The sequence below is a fragment of the Chamaea fasciata genome, unplaced genomic scaffold (genome assembly GCF_029207755.1).
Source record: "Chamaea fasciata isolate MVZ Bird 193981 ecotype frontalis unplaced genomic scaffold, bChaFas1.0.hap1 SCAF_2, whole genome shotgun sequence".
Lineage (NCBI taxonomy): Eukaryota > Metazoa > Chordata > Aves > Passeriformes > Sylviidae > Chamaea > Chamaea fasciata.
Window position 1 is genome coordinate 53,170,506 of NW_027094087.1, and position 17,404 is coordinate 53,187,909.

The following is a 17,404-nucleotide window of genomic DNA, read 5'->3' on the forward strand; positions in this document are numbered from 1 at the left end:
TTTTCTTCTTTTAAAAAGACCATGCGTATCACTTTAAAGGTTTCTGACACCACAGATTGGATGGAAAGATGGTTTCTTAACAAAGAAACAAGCAGGCAGGAGTAAAATAACATACTTCTAAATCTTAGATTTAAGAATGAACAAGAGTTATAAATTCTATTATGTTTGCAGTGTAAATACAGCAGTGATGAGTAAGCATATGAGAAAAATAAAATGAAACTATTTTTTTAACTTGGAGGGAGGGGTGCAAACAGTGTATGAGAAAGATACAGCTACATAGACTTTTAGATCTTAGAATCCTAGAGAATTGAAATGTTCAGATTTCTTGGTAGTGAACAGTGAGATTCTCTAATTCTGTCTTTTTCCCAGATCAATTCAATAAAACCCTAAAAGTATTTTCCAGTGTTGAACTGCCATTTTATTTATTCATATTTAGTGGTGTGTTAGTGGCACTGAACTTTGAGAAGAGAGCTTGCAAATTCACCAGCAGTTGTCCAAAAAGCTACACTGCAAGGTGTCCTGTCTAACATAGAAGTAACTTATTCCATTATTGGAACGCACAGATTAGGACATACTTGTCAAAGATGCTGCAACTCATGCTGTGCCATCTCAGTGCAAACCCTGTCTCATTTCTGGTTAAACTAAGCTAACCTAGGAAAACTGAGATACGGACATGTAATTGCTGATGTCAGGGCTGTGGAGGACAGTAGCACTGGTGGACAAATGTAATGCTTTTAGACTGTGAAATACTTGAGTCTTTCAGGTTCACGTTCAGTTTTCTAATTTTAATCTGAAATAAGGTTGGGGAAGGGTCACAATGAACAGTGAAGCAATAGCCTTGCTTTCATACTGGATCTGTGTTTTGCATTAATGAGTAAGGAACAAAAGCAATGGAATATGGTTGTGAGCAATGGTGTGTAACACTATTAATGAGGAAGAGGTTTTGGCCAAGAAGTATCAAGAGAGTGCTTTTTTTTGCATGACCAAAAGACACGAGGTAAATGTTTAAATTTTACATCATATTCTTGGGTATTAGAGACAACATACAGTGTTTAATACAAAGGCCTTGGTGTGTTTTACTCCAAGTCACTGACCTGTCAGTCAGATTGCAGGCCTAGTGGTACCTTCTGGATATTATATGTTACATAGATGTTTAAGGAGTTTATTAGTAGTTATAGTAGAATTTAAGGAGCTTATTAGTATGTATAGTAGCCAGAAATTGACTTGTAGCTGGGTTTCATAGGGTCAGAAAAGATTGAGTTTGGCTTGGTGTTGTCATAAACTCTTAACTATAAACAATAAAATCTGAAAATGATATTTTATATTGGGCTTGGTCTTTGATAAATCAACTAAGAAATACTGAAATCAAGGAAAGGCTCTTTCATTGCTTGGGAACACTCCAATTGCTAAAACAAGCACAAATACATCTACACACAGTCTCTCTCTTTTTTTCTTTCTCTTTCTTGTTTTTTAACAGTTCCAGTACTTTTTTCTTTTCAAAGGGCATTCCTGACTGGTGTATGTGAGTGGCTTCTGTGGAATTTCAATTTTGCATCTTCAGAATCCTTCTTCCTTAGCAGAGCTCTTGCTTTTAGGGACTTGGGAAATGTAATGGAGCTGCTTGCATACATGATTCCCAGCTTTTATTGAGGTCTCCTTTGTCTGTCTGTCTCTCATCCATAGACTTAAAACACAAGGATGGAGGTAGGAGAAGAACTCTTGGTAACAACTATATAGACTTTATGACCAAAACATAATGGTACACAGCTTTGTGTGGACACTCCTGGATTTCAGTAGATTCCTGGCTCAGCTATCAATACACTTCTTATCTTAGACTTCCTCCTTTCATATCTTTCCTGTTCCACAACCCCATCTCTCACATACATTGCCTTCAATTTTATGTGATAATTTGCTTATTCTCCTTGCAGATGATATCTATTTTAATAGCTATGTAGAAAACATATAGTTACATTGTGTTGAATTTTGGATTGGTTGGTTTGTTTTGGGGCATTTTGTAGTAAAGTTTTTTTAAAAAAAACCAGCAAAACACCTTCAAAATCATTATTAAAAGAAAAAACAAAACAACAACAAAACCCCAAACAAAAAAATCAAAGCAAGAAAAACAAAAAAACCCCACAAAAACAAAACAAAAACTCGAACAGCCCAGAATCCTGTAATTCATGCAAAGTTTTGTGTTCATGTTTTGTATGGGTGGGTGAAATTACCTGCAAGTTTTCTTACTAATATACTTACTGTAGAAAACAGCATAATAGTTCTGCCAAGACTTTATTTCATTGTGTGTATAGTTTAATTTTAGAGGGATTTAGTTATGCCACAGGAAAAAACCCCCTCTATATTTAAGCTAGAACCTGAAATCAACCAAACAATGAAAGAATAGTGTCAGTTAAGCACACAGAGTTTCAAATGAAGAATTTGGCCTGAGTGTAAAAATGAGAAATGTACTTCCAAAGGTATTAAACGTAGCTGTCTTACTTTAAAAATTTTCTTTCAAGCTTTTAAGGTAAATCTACAAGTACTAAGCAGTATTTTTCTTGCTAGAGAATATTTTTCATACTCTTTTTCTTACTCTTAAAGTTGGAGTAAATCTTACCGCTGGCTAGAATTTTTGCTCACATCTATCTTTATCTATTCCTTCCACATTACGTGTGTGTATATATATATATGGTGGAGATTTTGTCTTTACTTTTTCTTCTCTTGGCTTATGCCTAGCAGTTTCTTCAGGGGGGAGACCAACTGTCAGAGCATACGTTTACAGTATAGGTTTATTTTGACTTTGCACTCCTGCTTTAATTCACCATGGTAAGTTGGGTAAGTCGTGCCTGTTTGATTTAGTTTGCCTATTTTAGCTATCTGTTTTAAAAACAAACATAGGTAGTAAGAGATGGGGTGGGCTAAGTGTAAATATAGCTGTGCCTGTATAAAATATATTGAAAATGGCTCTTTGATGCAGTTCCTAAAAATAGCATTCCTACCTGGATAAACTATATAAAAAGTGTTGGTGCTGTTACCTGCAAATTTACACTGACAATCCCACTTCAATTGCCATGTTTGTGGCAATGGACTCTTCTAGCAGATACTGCCCTGCTGTATTAGTGTAGGAACAAAAATCGGAAAGGAGCCAAGGAAAAACTCCCCAATCTTTCCCCCACATGGCCTGCCAAATCTCTTCTTGTGCTTCCAGATAGCCCTGTTAATTTCCAGAGGTTGTCTGTCATGACCCAACTAGAAGGCGTATTGCAATAGTGGTGTGCTTGGGTCCATGCTGTGTAAGTAGCTTTTGTCTTGACAGTTTAGTATAAAAACATTATAGAAAGTATAATTCATGTTATCTAGGGGACCAGTAAAAGGACTACATACACTTAAATCTCTGGCATTCTTTAGTGTAAGAAAATGATACCTAGCAGGGACATGAATTCCACATCTCTTGCCCACTTCAAGTAAAGTGCCACAGTCATTCTGGGCTGGGGGCAAATGAACTCCTGCTCATAATAACAGATAAGTTACTACTCATGCTAACAGTTGTTGTGGGTTTTTTAATTTTTTTTCCTCTGAAATTAATTAAGACTATTGTGAGTCTTGTCTGCCCAAAAATTGCAATAAGGGTAAGCTGCAGAGCTAAGAAATGGCTTGCGGACTGATAGAGTAGTTGACAACTTATTTTAAAATTAGCTCTTATTCTCTTACATATGAAAGTTGTTCGGTTTTCTTTTCACATCTGAGTTTCCAGATGACAGAAACATAGATTAGAAAATAACTCAGATTTTTTTGTTTTCTTTTGAAATAAACATCTGCATAATCTTTAGTTCCTCTAATCAGACACACAATTGTCCAGTTTGTGGTTCATGTCCCTTTAGGATATTATGCTCAGGTGACAATAAAGTCTAGAGCTTCACTGTAAATAAACAGTCAGCTTGGCAATGGACAGATATTTTCTAAATACTTTGTAGTTTATTGATACAACTGATGTTACTACATGAAAGCTAAAGTTCAATAAGAAAATAATGCATTCAGCTCTGAGAGTGTTTCTGTTTCTTTGAAGCATGGTAGACACCTTGGCATAACGTAGCAGCACATAATGGTTTGTGGGTTTTGAAAAGGTGCAGGCCATATTGTGCTGCCTCAAAAATACAAGGATTTCTTCACCCTGAAGAGACATACCACTCACTTATGAATTAGTCAATCTTGTGATGCTGATGTCTGTCATACTTTAGCAGCACGTAAATATTGGTGTTAAGACTGTAAATATCTCCAGTATTAACTGTGCTGCTGAAGTAAGGCTAGCCACTTCTGCACGCGAGTCATGGAACAGGACATTGCATGTATTTCCTATGCCTTTTTATTTCTATAAATTTATATATTGTTTGTATATGAACACTTTCTTAGCTTTTTTTTTTTGTATTTTCATTTATTCAGAAACTATTAGAGCTTCATAGTATCTGATGCTAAATGTAGAATAGACATATATATAAGTTTGCCTTGGTTTATGTGAAAGCTGAACTTTTTAAAGGAGCCATCTCAAGCTACACCTGTCTAACAATGCTTTGGTAAGTGTGTTTGTTTATATATTTAAAAACTATAAAAATTATGTTACTTTAATTTACGGCACATTTCTTCATTAAAACTCTTAAAACAGTGTTCATTTTTACAACCTTTTCTAAATTAGTGGAACTGGGAAATTTTTGACCATACTTTTAGCAAAGAGAACTCAAAAGAAAAAGTGCCTTCCAATTTTTTTAACAAAACTTATTAACCACTTCATTTCTTAAACCACTGGGCTATAGACAGGTAACAGTTTTATGGTTAGAAGTTTAAATTCTGTATCTGACTGTGAATTTACTAATTTTTTTCTCATCTTCCACTAAGATTTTTCTCTTGCAGGAGAATCTTTTCATTGAGATGAGTGAAATTGCTGCAGTGAGAATGGAAATTACTTGGGCTCCTCTCCTTTTAAAAGCTGCATGCAAGAACTGTGTGGTGAGTCAAATGTAGACTAATGGTTATGTAAATGTCACTAATTTTAGATACAGATCTGAAAGTGTGTTTCCTTTTAAGATTTTATTCTCTTCACTATCATGACTCAGTATCACTTGCTAATCTAATTTTATTAGGCCTGTTGTATTTTACCATTTAAAATACACATACCTTATTCAAATAGTTGTTCACATAGTCAGGTTAATATATCATATAAATGTTTTAAAAGGAGGAAAGAAAGCTTATCTACACTCAAGATTTGTTTTGATTTTAGTCTTCACAGGCCCGCTGCTGGTGCAGTTGCACAGGTACAAACATGATGTAGATGAATATTAATCCAAGCTGTTATAATTCATAAGTTTGCAATATTTGACCATATTTCAGAATTTTAGACTGGTAAAAATCACACTCTTGTTTTCTAGTACTGCTGTGGATTTGAACTGGCAAAATTACTAATGGCTAAAATTTCCAATTTAGTTCAGACCTGAGCAGTTCTCAATAGCACAGCTATGCAGAATTAGATAACCTACAGCTTTTCATCAAGAACACTTGTGTGCACATTTGCCTACTACATTTCTCTTAAGATACATAACCAAAATGAGGTTGACTGCTTAGAAAAAATACCCTATCTGGATCAAAGTTGGATAGCTTTCTCATGGAGTTTCTTCAAGTAACACTATATAACTGCTAAATATTAAAGACCTGCACATACACTTCGGTCATTTGAAGACTTAGAATGCTTGGAAAGACCTTAAAGGTCACTGATTTTTTTGAGCATGCTGCAGACTGGTGCTTGAAGCAAGCCACCCATCCAGTTGCTCTTGTAGATCTAGTGTTTTAATGTACCCAGGATTTTTCCTAGGGACTTCTATGAGTAGATGTGAATCTAAAGAGCTGATCAGAAACTTGAGAGCATACAACAAGTTTATTTGCATGGCTTTGTCAAAGTCCAGTGGTCAAACTGTTTGTCCCTGACTACTTCATTGTGCTCGTGTTGGCCTTTGTGCAAAGAGTGAAACAGTCTGTGCTTCCTTCTGGTTCACCATGCAAACTCCTATCACTGGCACAAGGGCAGGAAATAGCAGGGAGCAGGAAGAAGGACAAGGGCAAAGGTTGGAGCGCCTCGTTTGGTGGCCTTAGCGGCTTAGAATAGTTCAGTGACATGGTGAAAACACAGTTTGAGCATTTGCAGAACCAGGGTTCTACCAGAGTCCTCTGTGGACTAAGAAAACTACTTCAAGTGCTTATGGTCTACTCAAATGATTTGGTTCCTAAACCTTTGAAAAGGATGTTACATTTCTCACACGGTTCACAGGTGGTTTAATATCAGCAGTTATATATTCCAGAGGTTTGCCTGTATAGGTGGTGCTGGAGACTGTGGCTGAATCGAACTCACTTTGTCTTGCAGTTCTGGGGTCCTAAGGACTGTGCCTGATGTAAGAAAGGAAGGCTCACTGGTTTCAGTTCAGGTGCTTTTTTCCTGCTAGGCTTAGGAACTGTATGGGAAAATATGCTTAATTAACATTAAAAGGCAAGAAAAGATAGGCCTGCTTGAAAATAAACTGAGACTAATAGGTGTATATGAGTGAAGACAACTAGTGTTAGGAGCACGTCTAAAAATGCAATGTTAAAAGGTTGGAGCTGAGAACAGATACAGGAAGGACAAATCTGATGAACTGGTAAATCAGAAGGATTGAAATATATTGGGCAAAGATTTGGGGGTTTGTTTATTGAAATTGGAAGAAGCAGCAGCCTGACAGAGGGGTCTGGCTTGAGGCAAAGAGACCAAGCCAGGCTTAGGGAAAGGGACTTGCACTCCTCAGATGATTCCTAACATTCACTGAAGTGCTCTGCACTTTGGATCCAGAAGGGAATGCAGACTGTTTAGTAGCATTTGCTGTCATATGGGAAATCACTGTCAATTTCATCCCCCTCATCATATTCCACAGAGAAGAGGGCAAGCCTATTAGTACCCTCAGCTACTTCATGGATTTTGGTCCAGAAAAGAAATCCCAAAGTAAGAGTAGTCGATATTGTAAGGGAAATCTCTAGTTCAAACAGGGTAGTTTCTTTAAGGTTATGTGCAATCAATTTTGAATATATTCAAGGATGGAGACTGAAGCCTGTCCTGTTCAGCTAGAATTTCATGCTGTTCATTTCTTACCTGTTGCATCTTGTCCTGTCTCTGAACACAACTGAGAAGAGCCTGGCTATGTCTTTACTCTCCTGTACCCCCACCAGCAGGCATTTAGAAACATTGCTGAGATCACACAAACACAAGCCTTTTCTTCTCCAGACTGGAGTCTCGCAGCTCGCTCAGCCTTTTTTCCTGTGAAAGATTCTTCAGTTCTCTCATCATCTTTGTGGAAGTAAATAAAATGCTTCATCTAATAAAGGGAATTAGAATTCAAAGGAGGAAATGTTCTTGTGAGGGGGAAAAAAAACCACCGAAAAACAAAGCACAAGCTAATAACTGTTAAAAGAACAAGAAGATCACAAAATGAAACATTGTTAGATAACTCTTGCTTTAAGATTCTGCAATCTTCATTTGCCCCCTTGTGTCAGGATACTATGAAGCAATCTTCATGATCACACAGAATGTTTAATCTGTTGATAGGGTCAGCCTGTTGTGGTGCTGGGCCAGGGAAGATGTCTGTGGGCTGTGCAAGCAAGAAGCCTGGTGTTGCTATAGATGCTGCAGAAACTAGTAAAAATTCTGTAGGCAATGGACCAAATGGCTGCAAGTAAAGGAAACCACGTCTTCATGGTTATGTCAAGTGAGAATTCCTAAGAATTGGATGTGATGTTTGTTTTTCTGCCTTTATTCTCACATGATGCTGGACATGTAACCAGGCCATTGTTTCTGTGCTTTACTTTAGAGGTGTCTGATTTAAGATTCTCATGTCTGAAAGAAACATCGGTGGTTCACATTGGTAGCTGAGCTTCTTAGGATTTGTCACTTGAATTAAAATACTCTGTATGTAAAGTTATGTCTGCTGAAAGTCTGGCCTTCTTAAAGGGAACTTGAAACTGTTGCATACTATGATAGTTTCTACACATCCGGGTCACATTTAAAATAGGGGTAGTGGACACATACCTTGATGGGCTGTTGGCTATTTTTGTGGAGTAGCTGTACTACAGTAATGCATTTCCTCATGGAATTTTCTATGGCATTTATTAATTCTGATTTCGGAGGAAGAGGTGAGTACTGTGCATCTTTGAAAGACCAGATCTGCAATCAACTTTCCTTGTTATCAGCTCAGGCTGGGAAGCAGAGTTTCTGTGCTGTTTATTCATGGTCTATTTCTGCAGTCCTGTGAACTCCAAAATACTCTGATTTGTGTCCTGTCTTGTCACTGATTCATTTTGCAAATATAACTCATTATTAAACACTTGTGTGTGCCACTTTTTGCTTGTCATTTTTGTAAGTAACATCAACCTTCTGCAAAATCTTCTATATATTAAAGGTAATGTACATGTTTGAACTTCAGCTTATTTGACAATAAATTTACCTGTGAAGATCTATTTTCCAGAAAGAATGAACTAGTTAAATTGTAACAATTTCTTAATGTACAGTGGTAAGCACTGCATTTCTAAAAATGTAACGTGACTTACATTATTTGACCAGCTAGGACAGTCAACAATAATATAAGACTATGGTTCTACAGCCTTGTGATTCTTGAACCAGACAAGTTTGAGAATGAGTCTTGTTTCTTTCACTATTAGCCTGGCTCTCATATGCCTTTGGTGGTTTCACTGAATGACTTTAGGTTAGTTTTTGGTAGGCTCAGCCAGCTGAATGTGCTTACTGTAAGCTTACAGTGCTAGCACCGAGAAAATACCCTTCACTCCTGAGACTGGCACTCCAGTTTTAAAGTCCATGTCATTGCTTAAATCGCTGTAAGGAATATTCGGGGGCTTATTCTTCATTTCTTCATACTACTACAGACAGACTTTGCCTATCTGCTCTTTAAATCAATATCAAAGGGTCTAGAAACATTTTGGTCTATCTCTTTTCATGTATGGAAGATTAGTATCAACATATGAAGCCAGCAAAAAAATGCTCATATAGATATAGCTTCTTAGCATCTGGAAATGGGTGTAATATGCCTTTCCTATTATTAAGACAATGTGAAAGTCTCCCCCCTTTTCCAGAAAGCGATATCTGTTGTTTTCAGACGCATCAATAAATACATTAAAGCTATATTATCCATCTTTAATGGAACTTTCAGATCAAAAATACAAGATTTCTAGTAGTGTGAGACAAAGATGGACAAGAATTCTGTTTCGAAAGTATGAAATGTGTTAAATGACTTGTTCTTCAACCAGTTTTAGGAAGTGTGCATGAATGGTAGGTTGTACAGTCAGGAAAAGGATTTCACTGCAGATTTGATAACATTGTGTAGCCAGACAGCCCCCTGTTGGTTGTATTGCTGTGGAGGTTCTAGAAAGAAATTGTGCTTGAATTCAGCTGTTCATTGCACTCAGCAAGCAAATTTTTTCAATCCCGTATCACAAATAGAGAAAGTGGAGGGAGAAGAAAAATGTGTGTGCTTGTAAAAACTACCTTTGAATCAAGTTTTATCTCTTGTGTATGAGAAATGTTAAAGCTTAGTTAAATAGAGGGCCTGCACACATTTTCTTAATTCCTTTATAGAACTTTTTTTTTTTAATTGCTGTAGTAAAATTGTAGAGCAGCACTTCATCCTTGTGATAAAACTTAAGACTAGCATGCCTTAATATCACATTTACAGCCTGACTAAGGCAAAGTATTTAGATAAAGTTCTGTCAAAAATGCAGGGTTTTAAAACATAATTTTGTAAACTGGCAGTGAACTAACCAGGTAGAGCCTTATTTAATGACTGAGACTCTCTTGCAGGCACATCTGTGAGAGCTTCTGCTATTTAACAAGGTATAGTTTTACCGAGAGTGGGCCTTGGGTGTTTTTTATTCACATTTGCTTTGCTTTAAGATGTGTTTTGTATGTGTTTTAAGTTGCTACCAATGCAACTAGCTGTATACTCTGTGTTTTCTCATATGTTGAGAAATAGAAGAAGTTCTTATTCAAAATGAAATTAGTGTCTCATGCTGACAGTTGCAGGACACTTATTAGGTATTTTGGCTTCTTTCTTTTTTTTTTTCAAAGTGTTTGTAAAGAGAACCTAAAATCTCCCTTGTAATGGTCACTGTATATCCCTGTACTGATGGAATACTGTAGATACTTTATGAAATGTACTACTGGGTGATGCAAGGATTCCAGAAAGAACTGTCACAGGTAAAGAATGTGCTCTGAATTAAGCAATGCATAAGTTATCTCTTTCTGCATCAGGTATGGCCAAGGTTATAACACTTCATCTTCATACAAGGAATTGGATTTGTGGCTGAAAATCCATAGCTGCAACAGTGCTAGAGAAGATGATGTGACAATTACTTTTCTACTACAGCACAGAAGATTATCATGATGCCAAGAAAGCCAGAGTGCTAGAGAACTTTTTCTCACTCTTAGAACTCATTAAAAAAATCAATGATCATATGTCTTGGAGCAGCTGGCAAAAACAAGAGGGTAAGGCTACTTGCTGTGATTGAAAAGAGGGAATGGGAAAGATGGGGACAGAACAAAGCTGGTTGTCATGACTTGCTAAAGTCCCTCAGAAGAGTTTTAAGAAACTAGCTGAAACAATCTCAAGGCAAGGGGACTCCTTCACGAATCAGAAAAACCTGTGTTTCAGGAGCCTGAGGAGATTCAAGTTCACATCTCCTGCTTCTGAAAAAATACCCAGTGGAAGTTGCCCACAGATGTTCCCCATCTTTCTTGTTAAATCAAGGATATGCGCAAAAAAAAGTCACAAAATGATTTTGTTCAAAGGTTGTTGGCAGTGATAACTATTGCTGTTAGCAGATGAAAGCAAGCTGCAGGTAGAATTTCAAAGGGTAGTGGAATTTGTTTTTATTGGACTAACTGTGTAGTTCCTTGCATGTTCCATATTCTTTTCCTAAGATGTTTCCTGAAGTAATGGTAAAGTCAGCATACAATAAATATAAGTAACCATTAAAGCACACTAAAAGGAATACCTTATGTTTCTAGTAGATGAACACTGAGATAACGAAGTATTTATGAATCACATCGCAGTCCTCTATTATGCCAAAGTTCTGGGGTTTATTGCTGAAGAGAGCACCAGTAAAGGTGGCTTTAAACTGCTTTATGCTCCTACATTCCCTAAATCTGCTAAAGATGGAAAGCAGGGAGCAGCATTAAAGATCTTCATAGCTGTTGGGCAGCCAGCAAGGGGATTCACCTCTTCCCTCCTGCAGTCTACCCTCAAACTGCTTCTTTTCTGTGTTGGAAGCTTTTTGAGTCATTGGGTTCAAGAGGTTTTTTGGATGGTTTGGGTTTTTTTTCCATGGGAGAGTTTACAATCCCCGTCATAAATTAGCAGCATAGGTAAGAGCATGTTCTAGGTTGAAGAAGATTTAAATAACTTACCCTGTTCAGAAAAATTAAAATATTCTTCTGAGGATTGGTTGCTCCTTTCCCAGATTAGGATTGAACTTCAGGACTTCCTCATGGTTCTTGGAGTATCTTTAATTTTTAGTTTGTTTAAGTAATTCTTAAGTTACTTAGAACATACAGATAACTTGCAGAGCTGTTATATTGTGATCCCATTTTTTAATGCTTATTCAGGCATAAAGTAACTAGCCTGAGAAAAGCACCACCTTTTGCTATGAGTATATCTTGGTTTTCTCCAAAATTGCAGGTTTTTATTTTTAGCTGTAGACATTTGTCCAGACCAGTGGACATAATTTTCGATCATAATTGACAGAATCCTAACTTTATCTCTAGGGTGTTTTTTTATGTTTACTGCATGATTCTTTTAAAAACAGTGCCTGGTCCTGGTGATTTATAGTGTTTGAGTTTCTCAGGCTTTCAATAGGCTCTTCTTTTGAGACATCTAGGCCTGGGGAAACTACTGTGAATCTCCATAAGGCACATCCTTGAGATAGGAATTTCTCTGTCACCCTTTATGTTAAAATGAAATAATTTATACTGAACTTCTTTGCCTGTGATATTTTCTTTCATCTGCTTCTGGATATTACATGGACAAAACCAAAAAATATCTTTCTGAATTCTAACATCCTTAAGAATTCTTGTAATTCTCTGTGTGTGTGTGTGTGTGTGTGTGTGTTGTGCATTGATATAGGGGCGCTGCATGCAGCCATGAGTACCAACAGAGCAGAACATTTTTCAGCAGCACCTGTGAAAGCAATAATAACTGCACTTCTTTGTGCAAGAGTAGTGTTAATCCATCCCCTCATTCTTCAGACTACCAGTGGCTACAGAGAGCTTTTTGTTAGCTAATGAGAGTAGTAATTTTATTTTTCACTAATCTTCATTAGGATTTTCTTACTTTACTTGTTTCTTACTTGTTTATATTAACACTTAACTGTTAAGATGTGGTTTAGTTAAGAAACTAGCGTTTCTGGTTTGTTTGGTTTGGGTTTTTTCTGCTTTGGTTGGAGAAATTGCTTCAGCCTAGGAAGAATTCCGTGTCTGTGAATACCCCATGAATGAGCACAACCTCCCCAGCATTCAGACATTTGCTGTGCAATGTAGTGGTGTCATTAAAGACTGTCTACATAAGATACACTTTACTTGAGTTGATGAGCATCACATGAATCTTCTAAGAAGGCTGAGCAAGCGAGGCTTGCTTGAGGCAAACATCTTGCCTCAAGATGTCACAAGTGATACAGGCACCTGGCCTCTAGTTCTAGTTTGCCTGAGCAGAAACATTTGAGAAAGACCAGAGCTCTTTTGCTTTTCTAACTTCTTGTCCTAGGCTGTCAGCAAGTCTCCTAACATGGCTAGACCTCGATTAGATGGAGACAAGGAACAAAACATTTGCAAAACATCCTGATTTTATCTTAGATAAATTCTGAAGAGGAAGTTAAGCACAGCTCAGACCTGGGAATACCAGGCAGTTCAATGATGCAGAGCTGGAATTTTCATGATACAATGGTCTACAGTTCTTGGATTCCTTGGCAGCCATAATTCTAGAGAAATTATCAGTAACAATGTGGCACCAAGAACTGATTATAGCAAGGTTGAATCACTTTTGAATCCTTGAGCTTCATCACAGAAATCCAGCTCCTCACTGTCAGATCAGGCTCAGAATGGCCCCTCATAAACTTCAGTGGGTGTCTGGCCTTCAGTATTGATTCAAACATTCTCTACTCTGCTGGCACTCAGAGATCATTTTTTATAAGCTTCTGGCATCCTGTAGGACTAGTTCCAATAAAATACTCGTGCTTAGTCAGAACCAGCAGACTTGAAAGGTTCTGTTACAGTTCTGTTTAGCAGGACATCCTACACCAGTAGAGAGCTAGGTGTGGTTCACACTAAGGCAGCTTATAGAGATGGGAACTTCCTGTATTTTTCAGCATCTCACAGATTCAGAAGAGTTAAGGCTGGAAAAGACCTCTAGTCCAACCATTAACCCAGAACCACCGTGCTCACCATTAAACCATATCCCCAAGTGCCACACCCACATGCCTTTAGAGCTTCCCCAGGGATGGTGATTTTCCCTGGGCAGCCTGTTGTAATGCTTAGTCACCCTTTCAGTGAAGAAAGTTTTCCTACTATCCAATTTTCTAGTATCCAATACTAAACCTACAGTAGCACAACTTGAGGCCATTTCCTTTCATCTTGTCACTTGTTACCTGAGACAAAAGACCCGCCTTGCTGCTTCAACGTCCTTTTACGTAATTGCAGAGAGCTTGCTTGTTTGTTCTTTCCGGTAACAAGTGACAGGATGAGAGAAAATGGCCTCAAACTGTACCAGGGGTGATTTAGGTTGGACATTTGGAGGAATTTCTTCTCAGAAAGGGTGATTAGATATTGGAATGGGCTGCCCAGGGCAGTGGTGGAGTCACGATCCCTGAAGGTGTTTAAGAAAAGACTGGATGTGGCACTTGGTGCCATGGTTCAGTTGACAACATGGTGTTCAAGTTGGTCATAGGTTGGACATGATCTGCGAGGTCTTTCCCAAGCTAATTGATTCTGTGAAAGCTGCCATCAATGACAAGAAATACTGATAACTGGAGCAGAAAGATGCTGCAGTTTTGTCTCTGCTGCAGAAAGAATTACCTTCTGAAAATGAGGGTCTCAAGTAGAGTATTATTAGTTAATATTGCAAATGCTAATTTGAAATGGTAAGCATTGCCACGGACATCCAGAAAGGAATTTAGATATGGTGCAGTAGAGAGCCTTTATGGCAGTAGTGACATTTCCAGAGACAGACATCTTGATAAAAAGTATTTCTTTATGGGTTTTCTGAAGCACAAGGACCTACTCAATGCTTTGCATTCTCTTTTATAGAGAGGGTTGTACCACAATCTTCTTAGATCCCCAAGACAAGTAAACACCAGTTGCCAAGTACAGGCGTCACAAGAGCATAGGCTTTCCAACCCTGCAGGCCTACATGCCCTCCAGCAAAGCAGCATAAGACTTAAAGAGGGAAAAAAAGACAACTTTCTTGTGTGTAGCAGTTCACCTGCTTCTTTCATCCACATGGCAGTGTCTGACTGTTTGCATCAGAACATTTGGAATGTTTTTAAAGTTGTACTTCTTCCTTTCAAGTACTGAAATGGTTTTACAATGTGTTAAAGCCTACCAACTGTCACAGAGATTCGTGTGTTCTATTTTAGTCTCTCATTGACTCCTTTTTGTCCAAGATGTTTTATGAGAATGTGCTAGATCATTAGTAACACTGCTTCTTTTCCTATGGAAAAAAAAAATCCCCTTTTTAATCCCTTAAAAAGAGAAGGGCATCTCTTTAAAAAGGTGGTAGTACAGTATTCACTTTGGCTGTCCCAGATCTCAAGAATGTAAATATGCACAGCTGAATGATCAGATACAGAGAAATGTTTAAAGCCAGCAGTTTATCACGACCAAGTTAGAAAGCCCTGAGAGCTCTGAGTTTTCAAAACAGTTATTTCCACACTGTTACCCACCCTGCCTGAAGGAACTGTGGGGTCTTTCTAGTAGGCATCATGGCCTTCAGTCTAAGACCTGCATACTTGTCCCTGCCTGTTTCAGAAGAACAAAACCCCACATATGCATGCACGTCCTGAACACTCCATAAGTGATCTAAGAACTGTCATTACATCCTTCACTCTTGGCTTTGTCTTGGCCCTGAGGGTAGACAAGCAGTCAGCATGGATCCCTCCACAGAGGAGATGATCCAAACCATAGCAGTCTGATGTTCCATTAGCCTTCTGTGACTTCATATAACATTCAGCTTTTCTGTTCAATCTCAGAAGCTCATTGAGATCATGGGTCAGAGGGTGGTGAGGCACTGGCACAGGTTGCCCAGAGAAGCTGTGGAAGCCCCATCCCTGGAATTGTTCAAGAGCAGGTTGAATGGGGCTTGAAGCAACCTGGTCAAGCCAATGGCATTCCTGCCTGTGGCAGAAGGGTTGGAACCAGATAGTCTTTAAGGTTCCTTCCAACCCAAACCATTCTGTGATTCTAGGGATAATATTATATGGCTTAAGGATAGAATTGCAAATGGAGAAAACAAAAGGTAAACCAGTTCGTTCCAGGAGCTACCTTTCCATTTTGTGGAAAATTAGGAACTTACCAGCAGGGTCAGTGCTTACCATAGTGCAACTGGCATTGAAACAAAGGTCACCAACAGGACATATCCTGTTATGATAAACAAGCTTAGCTTGTTTCCAGATGTGAGGTATCAACACCAACTAATCCATCTGATGTCTGGATCCTGCAATGTTTCACTTCACAGCACGTATGCAGAAATTACCTCCTAAAGAGAACTTTTCTTCTTCAGGTATGTGAACTATGACTGGAAGATATTCTATACATGTACTAACCTAACACATTGGAAAAAAATAAAACATCCCTATAGTCTCATGAACATTTAAGTCTCCTGTCCATGTTATTCTGTGCCATTTCCAGGTTTGTACAGCAGCTATTACCCACCCATTTGTTCACCCCTGTGAGACCTGCTTTTCCTTGTTTAGTGGCATTGACATTTCTGGCAGCTCTGTCCGCTCCTCAGTACAGTAAGTTGTGTCTCTGGTCCCACAAAGGCCATGACTTTCCAACCTAATTTTGTTCCTTTACTTCCTCTGGGTAATGGAAAAAAGTGAGTTTGCCACCTTCTCTGATCTCTGCCTGCCTTTTCCATGTAGTCCCTTCCTCTGTTCCACCAGGACCTGGCTGAGGAGCAGGCTGAAGACATAGTAAAAACACAGATTAAAGGATGGAAGGATCAGCATGCTTTCTGTTTATTGTTGAATACAACAATGTAAATAAACCAATATGTCAGCAATTACTTTATTACTCAGTTTAGATATCACTGGGGAACAAAAACCAAAAACCATAAACCAGCCTTTTCAGAAGGTCTTCAATGAAAGCTACAAACTGCCTTTAAAATTCAAAGAAAACCCAGTTCCTGACTCCAAAGTACTAGTAAAACCCCAGACTTGATGTTTCCAATCTATTGCCTTTTTTTTCCAGTGGAGAATCAGGATGGAACAATGTTGCAATGTTTAATTCTTCACAGTTTCAGCAAGCACTTAGCTGACTGCTGTAACAGTAACTTGCTTAGAAAGCAAAGCCCTAAATTAATTTTCTACAGCAGACTTGTACACATTACTGTTTCCAGCCTTTAGGGCTACATTCATCATCCTGCTGACCAGAAAGAAGACACCAATTATTGAACTATTCCATTTGAATGAAAACAGTAGAAAATGAGGAAGGATTCTTGGAAAAATTTACACATCAGATCACACTTCAGGAGATTATTTCAGCAAAAACTACATGATGGTCTAAAAATCTGACTTTTTTTTTTAATAGAAGTCATATTTATTTGTATTTTATATGATGACTAGTGATTTACTTACCCACCCATTTGAGAATATTCAGGGCTCTAGGCATATCTCCAGCCAGAACTAGAATATTCGAATCATTGTTGGTCCATCCATTTACTAGTTACAACCAGGCCTTCTGTGACTAATTATGGTCTGACTGCAGCAGGAGAGGCAGCTTCAAAGAATGAGAATCTTCAGACACACTAGCAGTTCCCTTGGTTCCCAAATTTGTTATTTATGTGGATTACATTGAGCTGACAGATTTAACTGGGCTGTTGAAGATATGGTCAAAGAAGCAGAGTCACTCCCTTCCCTTTTATTGTCTTCTGAAGACATAACAGTCATATGCCTTTGTCACTAGAGAGAGGAAGTTCTCCATCACTGGACTTCATTTGGGGTTTTATAGGCTGTTTCAGTAGCATTTGGGAATAGATCAATATAATATTTGGTAGGGGGTTGTATTTCTTCATGATGCACTGTAAATCTTTTATTGAAGATACTCCCACTGTTTATTGTTGAAAAT

The 17,404-nt window shown here is 38.1% G+C and overlaps 2 long non-coding RNA genes across 3 annotated transcripts in view; both read left to right on the forward strand.

Annotated features, from left to right (window-relative positions):
* Positions 1–2,811, forward strand: part of LOC136285221 (uncharacterized) — a 72,501-nt gene extending 69,690 nt beyond the window's left edge. Inside the window, exon 6 of the long non-coding RNA XR_010719394.1 lies at positions 2,731–2,811. This is a non-coding gene — a long non-coding RNA (uncharacterized lncRNA). The remainder of the gene's footprint in view (positions 1–2,730) is intronic.
* A 1,508-nt stretch (positions 2,812–4,319) lies between these two features.
* On the forward strand, positions 4,320–15,925 carry LOC136285222 (uncharacterized). Of its 2 annotated transcripts, XR_010719396.1 has the most exons (3): positions 4,320–4,565; positions 4,900–4,995; positions 10,322–15,925. It is a non-coding gene; the product is annotated as an uncharacterized lncRNA (long non-coding RNA). The 2 variants fall into 2 exon arrangements; XR_010719395.1 differs by lacking the exon at positions 4,320–4,565 and having other exon boundaries at positions 4,592–4,995.
* The last annotated feature ends 1,479 nt before the right edge of the window (positions 15,926–17,404 follow it).